Below are 14,220 nucleotides of genomic sequence, written 5' to 3'. Positions count from 1 at the left end.
TTTTGAGCTACCTATTGTTCAGCATTTGTGATTATACAAATATTGAAGTGGTTTGATGTATCATTTGAATTATATGTCTATAAAACAAAATGATTTAGAATATGGGGATTGGGAATTCAGTTGTGGTCTATGTTCAATGATAAGTGTGAAATTTATATATTTAATTATAAGTGTTCGGTTGACAAAACATTCATTAAAGTCATAAAGGTTAGTTTCATAAATGAACTATTACATGGTATTAGCATGCATAAATGTTTGGCAAAATCTTGTGACTTATGTGGTTGTTATCTTTTGAATTAGATATTTGGTATTAATTGGGTTAGTCATTCTGCAAATATTTACTAAGATATTTGTTTGTATAATATGTTGACATGTGATTTTAAGCATAAATTCAATTGATATTAGATATTTAAATGATGCTTGAGTTTGGGGTGAGTAATGATATCATTAGGGCTCGCTTCGCTTTTGTTGCGGAGTTCGCTGCCTTCCCACCCCTGCTTAGTGTTCCACTTGTGATTCTAGATGCAGTGGAGGATTTTTATAAATGCGCCTGAATGTTCCCCCTCCCCCTATAAGACTCTATTTCTCTTTCCTCCTCGAGAAAGAGAAAAAATAGAATCAATCCTTTCTTCTCTTCTTTCATGTGAGAACGGCCCTATCTTGTATCGAAAGGTTTTTCGTGCTATACACCATGTTGAGAAAGACTATTTTAGACGGTCATTGTATACTCTCATATTTATAATAGCTGAATAATCATTTAGGTTTATATCATATCTTTGTTAAAGTCCGTAAATGCTTTAATATTTGAATGTTATAATTCATTTTATTGCAAGTGAATGACATGACTATTTGTATATGTATGATATGAAATGTTTCAAATTTAATTGTTGTGTTAGTTCGTGAAATAAATTTTGACTGATTTTCGAGACTCGCTCATGTGTATAAATCGATGTTTGGAATTGTGTTTTTGATCGGTAATGCTTCATAACCCTAATTCGATGACGGATATGGGTTAGGGGTGTTACATCCCGTCAAATTTCTACTTGCATAGTAGATAAGATGAAGCACTTTGTTTTTTCTTTGCCCCATCACAACTCGAACAGCAAAATCCTTGCGTCACACATCAATTCAAAATGTGAGTTCAAATTAGGTGTAGCAATTATTGGGGCTAAGATTAACCGAATTTTCAACTCTTCAAAAGCTTCTATGCATGCTTTATCAAACTAAAAAATAATATCTTTCTCTAATAGCTTACACAAAGGCTTAAAATTTTTTGAAAAGTCTTCTATAAACCTGCGGTAAAATCTAGCATGGCCGAAGAAACTTCGAACTCCTTTCACACTAACTGGTGGTGGTAATTTTTCAATCACATCCACTTTTCCTTTATCAACTTCAATTCCTCTTTTGGAAATTTTATGCCTTAAGACAATTCCCTCCTTAACCATGCAATGATATTTCTCCCAGTCAAGGAAAAGATTTGTCTCTTCACATTTTTGAAATACCTTAGTGAAATTACTCAAACAAATATCGTAAGTATTACAAAAAACAAAAAAATCATCCATGAAAACCTGAACAAAATTTTCTACCATATCAGTAAATACTGCCATCATGCATCACTGAAATGTGGCAAGTGCATTACATAAAACGAAAGGCATTAGCCTAAAAGCAAACGTACTGTATGGGCAAGTAAAAGTTGTTTTGTGTTGTTCTTTTCGAGATAAAACTATTTGGTTGTATCCTAAATATATATCTAATAAAAAAACGGCTACCCTACTAGACGGTCTAACATCTGATCCATAAAAGATAATGGGAAATGGTCCTTTTGAGTGACTTTATTCAAATTTTTGTAATCAATACAGATTCTCCAACCTGTGATAGTTCTCATTGGGATTAACTCATTACTTCGTTCTCAAAAGTCATGATTCCACCTTTCTTTGGTACACATTATACCGGGCTTACCTATGAACTACCTGAGATGGGGTAGATAATTCCTACATCTAACCATTTGATCACTTCCTTTTGAACTATCACTTTCATGATAGGGTTGCGTCTCCTTTGCCCATCAATTCTGTCTCTTTCACCCTCATTTAAAATAATTTCATACATGTAAAAAGAAGGGCTTACACCTCAATATCAACTATGGTCCAACTGATTGCCTTTTTAAATTGCTTTAAAACAGCAATTAGTTGCTCCCCTTGGTGTTATGTTAATTCTGCTGAAGCAATCATAGGCAATGTAGAACAGTTACCTAAATAAACGTATTTTAAATGGGACTGAAGTACCTTATGTTTGAGTTTGGGTGGTTCCAAGATTGACAACTTGGGTTGCACAAACTCCCGAACTTCTAATTCTAGTGGTTCAAACCGTGCTGGTTGTATATAGTTGATACGAACTTAGCCAGGGAGTTACCTGCTGACCCCATTGAGCTTCCTTTGGGTCCCATCAGTTAATCCCGAACTAAAAATTTTCAAGAAGCTATACCGAGCTACATAGATGAAGCTTGGGGAGAAGAGGTACCCGGACTCATTGATTATTCTTGGACTAGCTCACCAAGTGTAGTTTGCAACCTCTTGCAAGTTGACTTAGCTTGATCCAGCTCAATGGAGCTGAAACTGACTTGATCCTAGCTCATTGAGCTTGAATTTATTTCATTTTATTTTATGCATTTTAAGCTGCTGGAATAGACTTTAGCTATTTAATTCGTTAGTTAATACAGCTAGATCCAGCTAAAATAATTTGTGTTAAATTCACTTTAATTAAGTTTAAATATGTCTTAGTTCAAACATAATTATTAGCTATTTTAATGTGTTAAGTCTAGAACAAATTTATTTCATGTTGCTATTTAATAGTTTAGCGAATTTAATTGATTAAATTTGTCCAAGCTGTAGTCGGCTTTATGATGTCTTAAGCTAATTTAATTGCTTAATTAAATTTGGTTTAGGTACATGTATGGGGTGACATGAACATGGACATCTATTGATTGATATGGCCAGCACCTCTTCGTGGACACCAAGGGCCAAAAGAGCTGATGCTTTCTCTTCCAAGCTGACCGACCAACTCTCCAAAGTAGCTTGAAAGCTTTCACATCACTGGAGATCTTTTTCACATGGAATGGCCATTCGATTTTGAGCATTCACACCTAAGGGTTTGTTCATTTTCAGCCTTTCCCACCTATTGGCCATTGAAGGACTCAAGAAGCTATTAAACTACTCAAGGTTGTTCAGTTAATCAATGTAGCACAATTAAGCTTGTTCTCCCTCTTGGACGAGCCTCGAGTGATTAATCAACTCAACACTTAATTCCATCAGCTAGGAAGCTTCCAAGGGTGTTCTAGGAAACTAGAAGGGAATTTTAGCTTCCTTAAGCTATTAATTGCTATCCATTCAGCTCACTAAAATGCCTATTCAACTATCTCATGTAATGGCTCTAAATATTTAGTTCATTTCATTTTGTAGGGACTTTTTTGATCATTTTGATGAATATCATATTACTTGGTGAGTGTTCAAGCTGAATTGACTTATCGAGACAACTCTTGTGGCGTCATTCCCGTCTTTCTTCGATCTTATCACTTTGTTAAGTGTGGTGTTCACCTATACCTATGGTTCCTATCTTTCATAGATAGCGAGTCAAGATTCTTTGATTTATCCTTAATATTTCCATCACCTTATTTCCATAAGTGCTACCATAGGTCTCGAGTCAACATAGCTAATTGTGTTGGTTCAATCCTAGCCTTAGCCGAATCCATTTCCTTCGCTACCTTAACCATTTCCCAACCACTTTGTTTCAACCTATCATCTTTATTTTAAAACCCATTTTGCAAACAACCTGTTCTTACTTGATTTTATGACCGAGCAGCTAATATGACTTGACTCAACACCAAGGTGGGATCATATCATTTGGAATCAGAACTGGTAAAATTGAATTAAGTATCTACGTTTTTGGTATTCCCGAGATTGTAATTTGCTGAAAAAAGTTTTGAAATAAATTTCGTGAAAAAAAAGTGAATATATATTTGGAATGCAAAAATTTACAACTATAAAAAAACGGAAGAAGAATTACAAAAATATATAAAAAAAAGTTGTACAAATTCTCTGCCCCGAATTAATTCCTTTCCCAAAAATATCATTCAGCCACACTTAAACCTTTTCATTTTGTTTTCTAGCCTACCTTTTAATGAATATCAATTCCTAAACCAAATCGAAGATCAATTTTACAAACTGTAACACCCTGAACCCGAGACCATCGCCGGTGTCGGACACGAGGGGTTAACAAGCCAAGTTCACATGTTTTGCCCACCAATTTGACATTTCCAGTCAGGCTGGAAAACTGCGTCACCGTCGCCTTAAAAATCATATCTCGAGATTCAAAACTCGGAAACTGGTTTCGTAAATTTTCCCTGAATTTAGACTCATATATCCATCCATGGATTTATTTCTAGAATTTTTGGTTGGGCCAATTGGTACAGTTTATTAGTTAAAGTCACCCATGTTACAGGGATCGACTGCTCTGACCTTCGCGCGTTATAACTTTAATATCTCTCTGTACAGGACTTTAATACTGGTGCCGTTTATTTCTAATGAAACTAGACTCAAAATGGAATCTGTACATATAAGGCACGACTCCTAATTATTTCTGGATAGTTTATAGTAAATTTTTAAAGTTTCGACAGGGGACCCAGAAACCGTTCTGGCCCTGTCTCACAATAGCTTTAATATCTCTTAACATGTAACTCCTATGACCATTTCGTTTCTTCCATATGAAAATAGACTCATCAAGGTTCATTTACATAGCTTATTCACTATTTAATACCATTCCTAAAAATTTTGGTGATTTTTCACATTCACGTCACTGCAGCTGGCAGCATCTGTTTTAAGGTAGGTCTTACCTATTTTGTAGTCTCCATGAACCAACCGGTCTTGCCATACATAGGTTCATATATGATCATTTAACCATACCAATGGCTGATCATGTGACCAACACTCCCATTTCCAATCCATAATCACATCATGACACCATATATATACATACAAACCAAAAATAGTCCAAGTTCATGCTTCCTTTTACGAGCCATTTTCGCATGGCCGTATACCTATACATCACCACATTTTTAAACCAACAAGGGTAGTCCTATACATGCCATTTCAAAGTTCAACCAAAATTTATACCAAAATAGAAGCGTTGATAGTGTGGATGACTTCGACTTTATTGATCCCGAATCCGATTGCTATCGGCGAAATCTATAAAACAGAGCCAAAGCAACGGGTAAGCATTTTTATGCTTAGTAAGTCTCAAGGAATATAATCAACTCTAATTACAGCAATACATTCACATAGCCAAATGCATCATTTCATTAATACACATTCTTACTTCACACTTCATCATTATATACTTTCACAAAGTATCAATCAATTCAATAACTGAAATTCATTAGTCGATTGAGCGAATGTTGCTCAAACATGTCGACTTTCAATGCACATATAAACGTACCTTATTCTTTGGGCTTCTCGAGTGTACTAATTGAATTTATTACAGCAACCAACACTCACCTCCAGCCCAAGATTATTCGGAATATAACCGGATATAAGCATGTGCACAAATGCCTTGGTCTTAGCCGGATAGAATGACTTCGCACGAATGCCTTGGTCTTAGCCGGATATAGCCACTAGCACAATTGCCTTCGGTCTTAACCCGATATAATTTCCAGCATAATTGTCTTCGGGCTTAGCCGGATATCATTCAATTTCTCATGCACACATACATCAATAATCATTGGACATACATATTTCATTTTCGTTACTAAGGCTCAAACACAATTATAATCATTAGCATAATCGCCTTCGGGACTTAGCCCGGGTAGAATTCGAATACTCATACACACATAAATCAATAATCAATACATCCATATTTCATTCCACATAATTCAATTAAGGGGCATCAAAGAAGTGAAAATGGATGAACAAAAATTTCTCCTCTCTTTTCCTCTACTCACGGCAACAAGGGGCATCCAAGCTCATCTTTCTCTTTTTTTTTTCATTTTTTTTATGCTTATTTTTATTATAATACTTCCTACATAACTCACTAGCCAAACATGTTGGAAACATGTTTTCCCTTGCCCATCATACCCACCTTGGCCGGCCATTATAGTCAAATTTGGGGAATTTGACATGCAAGGACAACATTTCCTAGTGTGCATCAATAGGCCACTTCAACATTTGCCTATCTCATTTCTAAGTTTTCACACAAGTCCTTTCTAGTGAAATTCACTTTTATATCACTAAATAAATCATCATAAAATGTCATACATGAGCACACACATATTATAGGTATCAAAATAAATTTTAATTATTTTTATGCCTCGGTTTTGTGGTCCCGAAACCACATTCGACTAGGGTCAATTTTGGGCTGTCACAACTCTCCCCCACTTAAGAAATTTTCGTCCCCAAAAATCTTACCGGTAAATAGGTTTGGATATCGCTCTTTCATAGAGTTCTCGGTCTCCCAAGTAGCTTCTTCTATCCCGTGCTTGAGCCATAACACTTTCACCAGCGGAACCCGCTTGTTTCGCAACTCTTTCACTTCTCGTGATAGGATACGAATCGGTTCTTCCTCATAACTCATATTAGCTTGAATTTCAATTTCTGATGGACTAATCACGTGCGATGGATCGGATCTATAGCGTCGAAGCATCGAAATGTGAAAGACATCGTGAACCTTTTGAGCTCGGGGGCAAAATCAAACGATATGCCACTTGGACCGACTCGCTCGGATATCTCATATGGCCCAATGAACCTCGGGCTCGACTTGCCCTTACGGCCGAATCGAGTATCTTTTTCCAAGGCGATACCTTGAGAAACACTTTATCACCCACGATACTCGATATCCTTACGCTTCAGATCCGCGTCACGACTTCCGGACGATCGGAGGCTATCTTGGACTTTCACGGATTACTTTCACTTCATTCAGCATCTCTAATCAAATCCACCCGAAAATCTTGCTTTCACCGAGCTCGGTCCAAAACAATGGTGTACGACATTTACGACCGTACAAGGCCTCGTAGGGTGCCATCTTAATACTTGATTGAAATTTGTTGTTGTAAGCGAATTCAATCAACGGCAAATACCGTTCCCATGAACCACTAAACTCGAGGACGCAACATCTTAACATATCCTCAAGTATCTGAATTATCCGCTCGGATTGACCATCGGTTTGGGGGTGAAAGGCGGTCTGAAATGCAACTTGGTACCCAAAGCTTCTTGCAACTTTTTCCAAAATCGCGAGGTAAATCTCGAGATCTCTATCCGACACGATGGAAATAGGCACCCGTGTAATCTCACAATCGAGAAACGTACAATTCGGCTAATTTGTCCATTGAAAAATCCGACGACGGGGACAAAGTGGGCCGACTTAGTCAATCTATCTACCACGACCCAAACCGCATCCTTCTTACTTGCGACAATGGCGGTCCGGATACAAAGTCCATTGTGACTCGATCCCATTTCCACTCGGGTATCGTGATTGGTGAAGTAACTCGAAGGTACCGATGTTCCGCTTTCACTTGTTGACATATTAAACATCTCGAAACAAAGTCGGAGATGTCTCGCTTCATACCATGCCACCAAAACCGACGTTTCAAATCATTGTACATCTTCGTACTCCCGGGTGGATTGCCATTCGGCTACAATGGGCTTCATTGAATTATCGAAATGAGTTCAATTCTTTGGAACACAGACGACTTTTGAACCTCAAACAATCGTCATCGTCGATTTGAAATTCGAGTCCTTGTTCGAACACACTCGACCGCTTTTGCGACCAACTCGTCGTCGACTTTACGAGCTTCTCGAATTTGATGTATCAATAGTGGTTTGGCTTTCAATTCAGCTACTAACACACTATCGGATCGAACAAACAAGTGCACGTTCATCGCTCGTAAAGCGAATAATGATTTACGACTCAAGGCATCCGCAACCACATTCGCCTTTCCCGGGTGATAGTCAATGACCAGCTCATAATCCTTTAACAGCTCGAGCCAACGTCTTTGTCGTAGATTTAAGTCTCTTTGGGTCATCAAATATTTGAGACTTTTGTGATCCGAGTACACATGGCACCTTTCACCAAATAAGTAATGTCGCCAAATCTTTAAGGCGAATCGATGGCGCCAATTCGAGATCATGGGTCGGATAATTTTTCTCGTGTGGCTTTAATTGCCTCGACGCATAGGCCACAACTCGACCTTCTTGCATCAATACACAACCTAACCCAAGTAGGGAGGCATCGCTATAGATGACAAACTCTTTGCCGGACTCGGGTTGCACTAGAATTGGGGCTTCAATCAAATAAGTTTTCAGTTGATCGAAACTTTTTTGGCATTTCTCGTCTATTCGAACTTAACATCACGGAGTAGCCGTCATCGGCGTGGCTATCGTTGAGAAGCCTTTACAAATCGTCGGTAATAACAAGCAAGCCCCAAAAGGCTCGAACCTCGATAATATTTCTGAGCCTTCCAATTAAGTATGGCTGAAATTTTATTGGTCGACTCGAATACCCGATCGAATACCACATGACCCAAGTAGCTAACCTCTCTTAACCGAACTCACACTTGCTGAACTTAGCATATAATTGCTTATCCTGTAAGATTTGCGGCACTAACCGCAGTGTTCAGCATGTTCGGTCTCATTTCTTGAATAGACCAAGATGTCATCAATGAACACGACTACGAATCGATCCAAATATGGTGCAAGATCCGATTCATTAAATCCATAAATACCGCATGAGGGCATTAGTGAGCCCAAACGGCATCACTAGGAACTCATAGTGACCATATCTCGCTCAAGGCGGTCTTGGGTACGTCCGAATCTCGGATTCGCAATTGATAATAGCCCGATCTCAAATCTATTTTTGAGAACACCGAGGCTCCTTCAGTTGATCGAACAAGTCATCGATCGTGGTAGCGGATATTTGTTCTTTATCGTCGCTTTATTAAGGCGACGATAGTCGATGCACAACCGCATGGTTCCATCCTTCTTTTCACAAACAACACCGGTGCACCCAAGGCGAACAACTCGGCGAGTAAAACCTCTATCCACCAATTCTTGCAACCGAGCTTTCAACTCCTTTAATTCCGTTGGTGCCATACGATACGGAGCTATCGAAATTGGAGTGGTACCGGTACCAATTCGATGCCAAATTCTATTTCCGAGCGGTGGTAAACCCGGCAATTATTCAGGAAAACATCCGGGTATTCACAAACCAACGACCACGATTCGGGTTTCTTTTCGATTCCTTGTCATCGAAGCACGACGCAAGGTACGCTTCGCACCCTTTTCTTACATATTTTCGGCCAACATCGCTGATATTACGGTGGCAACCCTTTAAGTCCGTAGACTCAACCCGAATTATTTCATTATTCGCGCACCTCAAATCGATAGTCTTGCTCTTGCAATTTACAACAAAGATCGTGCATGGTCAACCAATCCAAACCAAGAATAACGTCGAACTCATCGAGCGGCAAAAGCATCAAGTCCGCGGAAAACAAGAACCTCGGAACACTAGGGGACTTTTCTTGCACACTTTGTTGACAAGCACGTAATGACCCAAGGGTTTGACACCGAATTACAAACTCGATGAGACTCAATAGGCAAAGTCTTCTTTGGATGCTAAGGTTTCACATATATATGAATGAGTAGAACCGGGGTCAATCAAAGCAATCACATTTGTATTGAAAAGAGTGAAAGTACCGGTAATGACATCCGAGAGGCAAGCATCCTCACGTCGTGCGCGTATGGCATAAGTCCTTGTAGGAGCACGAGCCTCGAGATCGATGGTAGCATCTCTAGATCCTCTCGACCGCCATCGACATTGCCCATATTTCTAGGTGGCCTACCTCGGCGATGGTAGCACCGGGTTTCCACTCGACTTACATTACATTCATGCATCCTCGGGCAATCCTTCATAAAGTGGTTGGTCGACCCACACTTATAGCAGGAGCGATCACGAAACCAACAGCTCCCCGAATGCCATTTGCCACAATGTGGACACTCGCCCTCTCTCGGCGATCATTTCCACCATCGCGATCGAAGTGACTCGTGTGGTCCGGGGTCGATCGCGTCCTCGTCTAGAAAAGCCCAAACGCCTCTAGACCGGCTCGCATCATCTCGAAATCTCTTTGATGCTTGTTGAAGAGACTTTCCGAGGACCTCTTTCGAATTCTCCGGTCCCACATCACTTTTTGTTTCTCCTTTCTAAGCTCTTGACTTTACAAGCTCGCTCAACAAGTACTACGAACTCTCGTATCTCGAGAATGCCAATGAACATCCTTATATCATCATTCAGCCCATCCTCAAGCGTTTACACATAATGGCTTGGACGAAATGCATTCTCGCGTCTGGCTAAGCCTCACAAATTTTCGTTCGTGATCGAATCGACATAGAACCTTGCTTAAGGTCAAGGAATTCCTTCGCTTTTGGTCGATGAATCTCTAAGCGATATACTTTTTTGAAACTCGGTTTGAAAGAATTCCCAAGTCACTTGCTCTCTAGGTACCACGAAGTCGAGTACTCTACCAATAGTAGGCGGACTCACGTAGCAAGGAGATGGTACACTTTAAGCACTCATCGGTGTACAGGATAGCTCATCGAGCACCGGATAGTGTTATACAACCAAAATTCAGCTCGCTTCGGCATCATCATCATCCGTAGCCTTAAATTCAGTGGCCCCATCTTTTGAATCCTATCATTGGGGCTTACTTGACCTTATTTGGTCAGTCCACGGAGGTATTGTAGGTCTTGGGGTTGCATTTGTCGGGAATGGAGGTTGTGGAACAGCCGTGTTAGTTCGAATGTATTGATTAAACCATTCGTTCATCACACTATAAAAGGCTTGCCTAGCCTCGTCATTCGGATTGCTGGCCATAGGTTGAGAGTCCGCCGCACTGTCCCTTGCACGGAGCAGGCGCCACACTCTCCACATCATCAGCTATCGCTTCGGTTGGGATCGGGATCCATTGCTATAAACAAACACAAAGTCAAATTGTCGAAATCACCACACTATCGAGTCATCATTTAATGGCATGTATAGCTAGACCCCAAACACATCACGGTAGTCCTAGAATCGACTAAACCGTGGCTCGATACCAACAAAATTGTAACACCCTGAACCCGAGACCATCGCCGTGTCGGACACGAGGGTTAACAAGCCAAGTTCACATGTTTTGCCCACCAATTTGACATTTCCAGTCAGGCTGGAAAACTGCGTCACCGTCGCCTTAAAATCATATCTCGAGTTTCAAAACTCGGAAACTGGTTTCGTAAATTTTCCTGAATTTAGACTCATATATCCATCCATGGATTTATTTCTAGAATTTTGGTTGGGCCAATTGGTACAGTTTATTAGTTAAAGTCACCCATGTTACAGGGATCGACTGCTCTGACCTTCGCGCGTTATAACTTGAATATCTCTCTGTACAGGACTTTAATACTGGTGCCGTTTGTTTCTAATGAAACTAGACTCAAAATGGCATCTGTAAATATAAGGCACGACTCCTAATTCTTTCTGGATAATTTATAGTAAATTTTTAAAGTTGCGACAGGGGACCCAGAAACCGTTCTGGCCCTGTCTCACAATAGCTTTAATATCTCTTAACATGTAACTCCTATGACCATTTCGTTTCTTCCATATTAAAATAGACTCATCAAGGTTCATTTACATAGCTTATTCACTATTTAATACCATTTCTACAAATTTTGGTGATTTTTCACATTCACGTCACTGCAGCTGGCAGCATCTGTTTTTAAGGTAGGTCTTACCTATTTTGTAGTCTCCATGAACCAACTAGTCTTGCCATACATAGGTTCATATATGATCATTTTAACCATACCAATGGCTGATCATCTGACCAACACTCCCATTTCCAATCCATAATCACATCATGACACCATTTATATACATACAAACCAAAAATAGTCCAAGTTCATGCTTCCTTTTACGAGCCATTTTCGCATGGCCGTATACCTATACATCACCACATTTTTAAACCAACAAGGGTAGTCCTATACATGCCATTTCAAAGTTCAACCAAAATTTATACCAAAATAGAGGCGTTGATAGTGTGGATGACTTGACTTTATTGATCCCGAATCCGATTGCTATCGGCGAAATCTATAAAACAGAGAGCCAAAGCAACGGGGTAAGCATTTTTATGCTTAGTAAGTCTCAAGGAATATAATCAACTCTAATTACAGCAATACATTCACATAGCCAAATGCATCATTTCATTAATACACATTCTTACTTCACACTTCATCATTATATACTTTCACAAAGTATCAATCAATTCAATAACTGAAATTCATTAGTCGATTGAGCGAATGTTGCTCAAACATGTCGACTTTCCAATGCACATATAAACGTACCTTATTCTTTGGGCTTTCGAGTGTACTAATTGAATTTATTACAGCAACCAACACTCACCTCCAGCCCAAGATTCTTCGAATATAACCGGATATAAGCATGTGCACAAATGCCTTGGTCTTAGCCGGATAGAATGACTCATACGAATGCCTTGGTCTTAGCCGGATATAGCCACTAGCACAATTGCCTTGGTCTTAACCGGATATAATTTCAGCATAATTGTCTTGGGGCTTAGCCGGATATCATTCAATTTCTCATGCACACATACATCAATAATCATTGGACATACATATTTCATTTTCGTTACTAAGGCTCAAACACAATTATAATCATTAGCATAATCGCCTTGGGACTTAGCCGGGTAGAATTGAATACTCATACACACATAAATCAATAATCAATACATCCATATTTCATTCCACATAATTCAATTAAGGTCACTTCTTGAGGACTTACCTCGGATGTTGTCGAACGGCTTTTACGGCTATTCGATTACTTTTTCCTTCCCCTTGTCCAATTGTGTCCCTCTTAGCTCTTGAGCTTAATCTTGATGCAATTTAGCCAAATCTCCTTCTAGATCTCTTCTAAACCAAGCATGAAGCAAAAATCCTCCCCCTTTTTCCTTAGTATTTTTGGCCAAGAAGTGAAAATGGATGAACAAAAATTTCTCCTCTCTTTTCCTCTACTCACGGCAACAAGGGGCATCCAAGCTCATCTTTCTCTTTTTTTTTTTCATTTTTTTATGCTTATTTTTATTATAATACTTCCTACATAACTCACTAGCCAAACATGTTGGAAACATGTTTTCCCTTGCCCATCATACCCACCTTGGCCGGCCATTATAGTCAAATTTGGGGAATTTGACATGCAAGGACAACATTTCCTAGTGTGCATCAATAGGCCACTTCAACATTTGCCTATCTCATTTCTAAGTTTTCTCACACAAGTCCTTTCTAGTGAAATTCACTTTTATATCACTAAATCAATCATCATAAAATGTCATACATGAGCACACACATATTATAGGTATCAAAATAAATTTTTAATTATTTTTATGCCTCGGTTTTGTGGTCCCGAAACCACATTTCGACTAGGGTCAATTTTGGGCTGTCACACAAACTGACTCCACAACGATTGTCGATTTTTCTACGTTGTCCATTGAGAACTTTGAGAGGCGAACTTAAGCAGAAAAAGGCAAAAGTGCGATGAGACCATTAGAGTGTACGAAAGCCAAAGTGTGTGTAATTCCTTTGCGAAAGAAGTGTGAGATTTGTTGTGTGATTAAATTACATGTTAAAAAGTCCAGAAAGGAACCCAATGGATGGTGGTGGTATGCGTCTCATTCGAAATGTTGCTACTGGTGGAGGAGTGCCTGACCTAACACTCTAAGCTCTCATGTGTGAAATGGAGTGCATGTTTGATCGAAAGCTTGAACCTATATAAGAGTGCATGGACCATGTTAAAGAACAAGGCAAGCAAGAAAGAGCTCCACAAAATCCGAGAAGGGAGTGAAGATGTGCGAGAGTCAACGAAGATGATCTCTACGATCCAAGTGATGTGGAGAGTGACCAAGGTTCTACTCAAAGCGAAAGGCAGCGAGGCCATAGAAACCGAGGTCTTCGGGAATGAGATCTAGTGGATGACAACCTTAAGAACATCAAGATGGCCATTCCCCCATTCTAAGGGGAAACTTACCCCAAGGCGTATTTGGAGTGGGAGAAGAAAATTGAGCTAGTCTTTGAGCGCCATAATTACTCAGAAAGCAAGAAGGTGAAGCTCGTGGCCATAGAATTCTTAGATTATGCAATTGTATGG

Source organism: Gossypium arboreum, chromosome 4 (assembly GCF_025698485.1).
Source record: "Gossypium arboreum isolate Shixiya-1 chromosome 4, ASM2569848v2, whole genome shotgun sequence".
Classification (NCBI taxonomy): Eukaryota; Viridiplantae; Streptophyta; class Magnoliopsida; order Malvales; family Malvaceae; genus Gossypium; species Gossypium arboreum.
Note: the sequence above shows the minus strand (reverse complement) of the source record.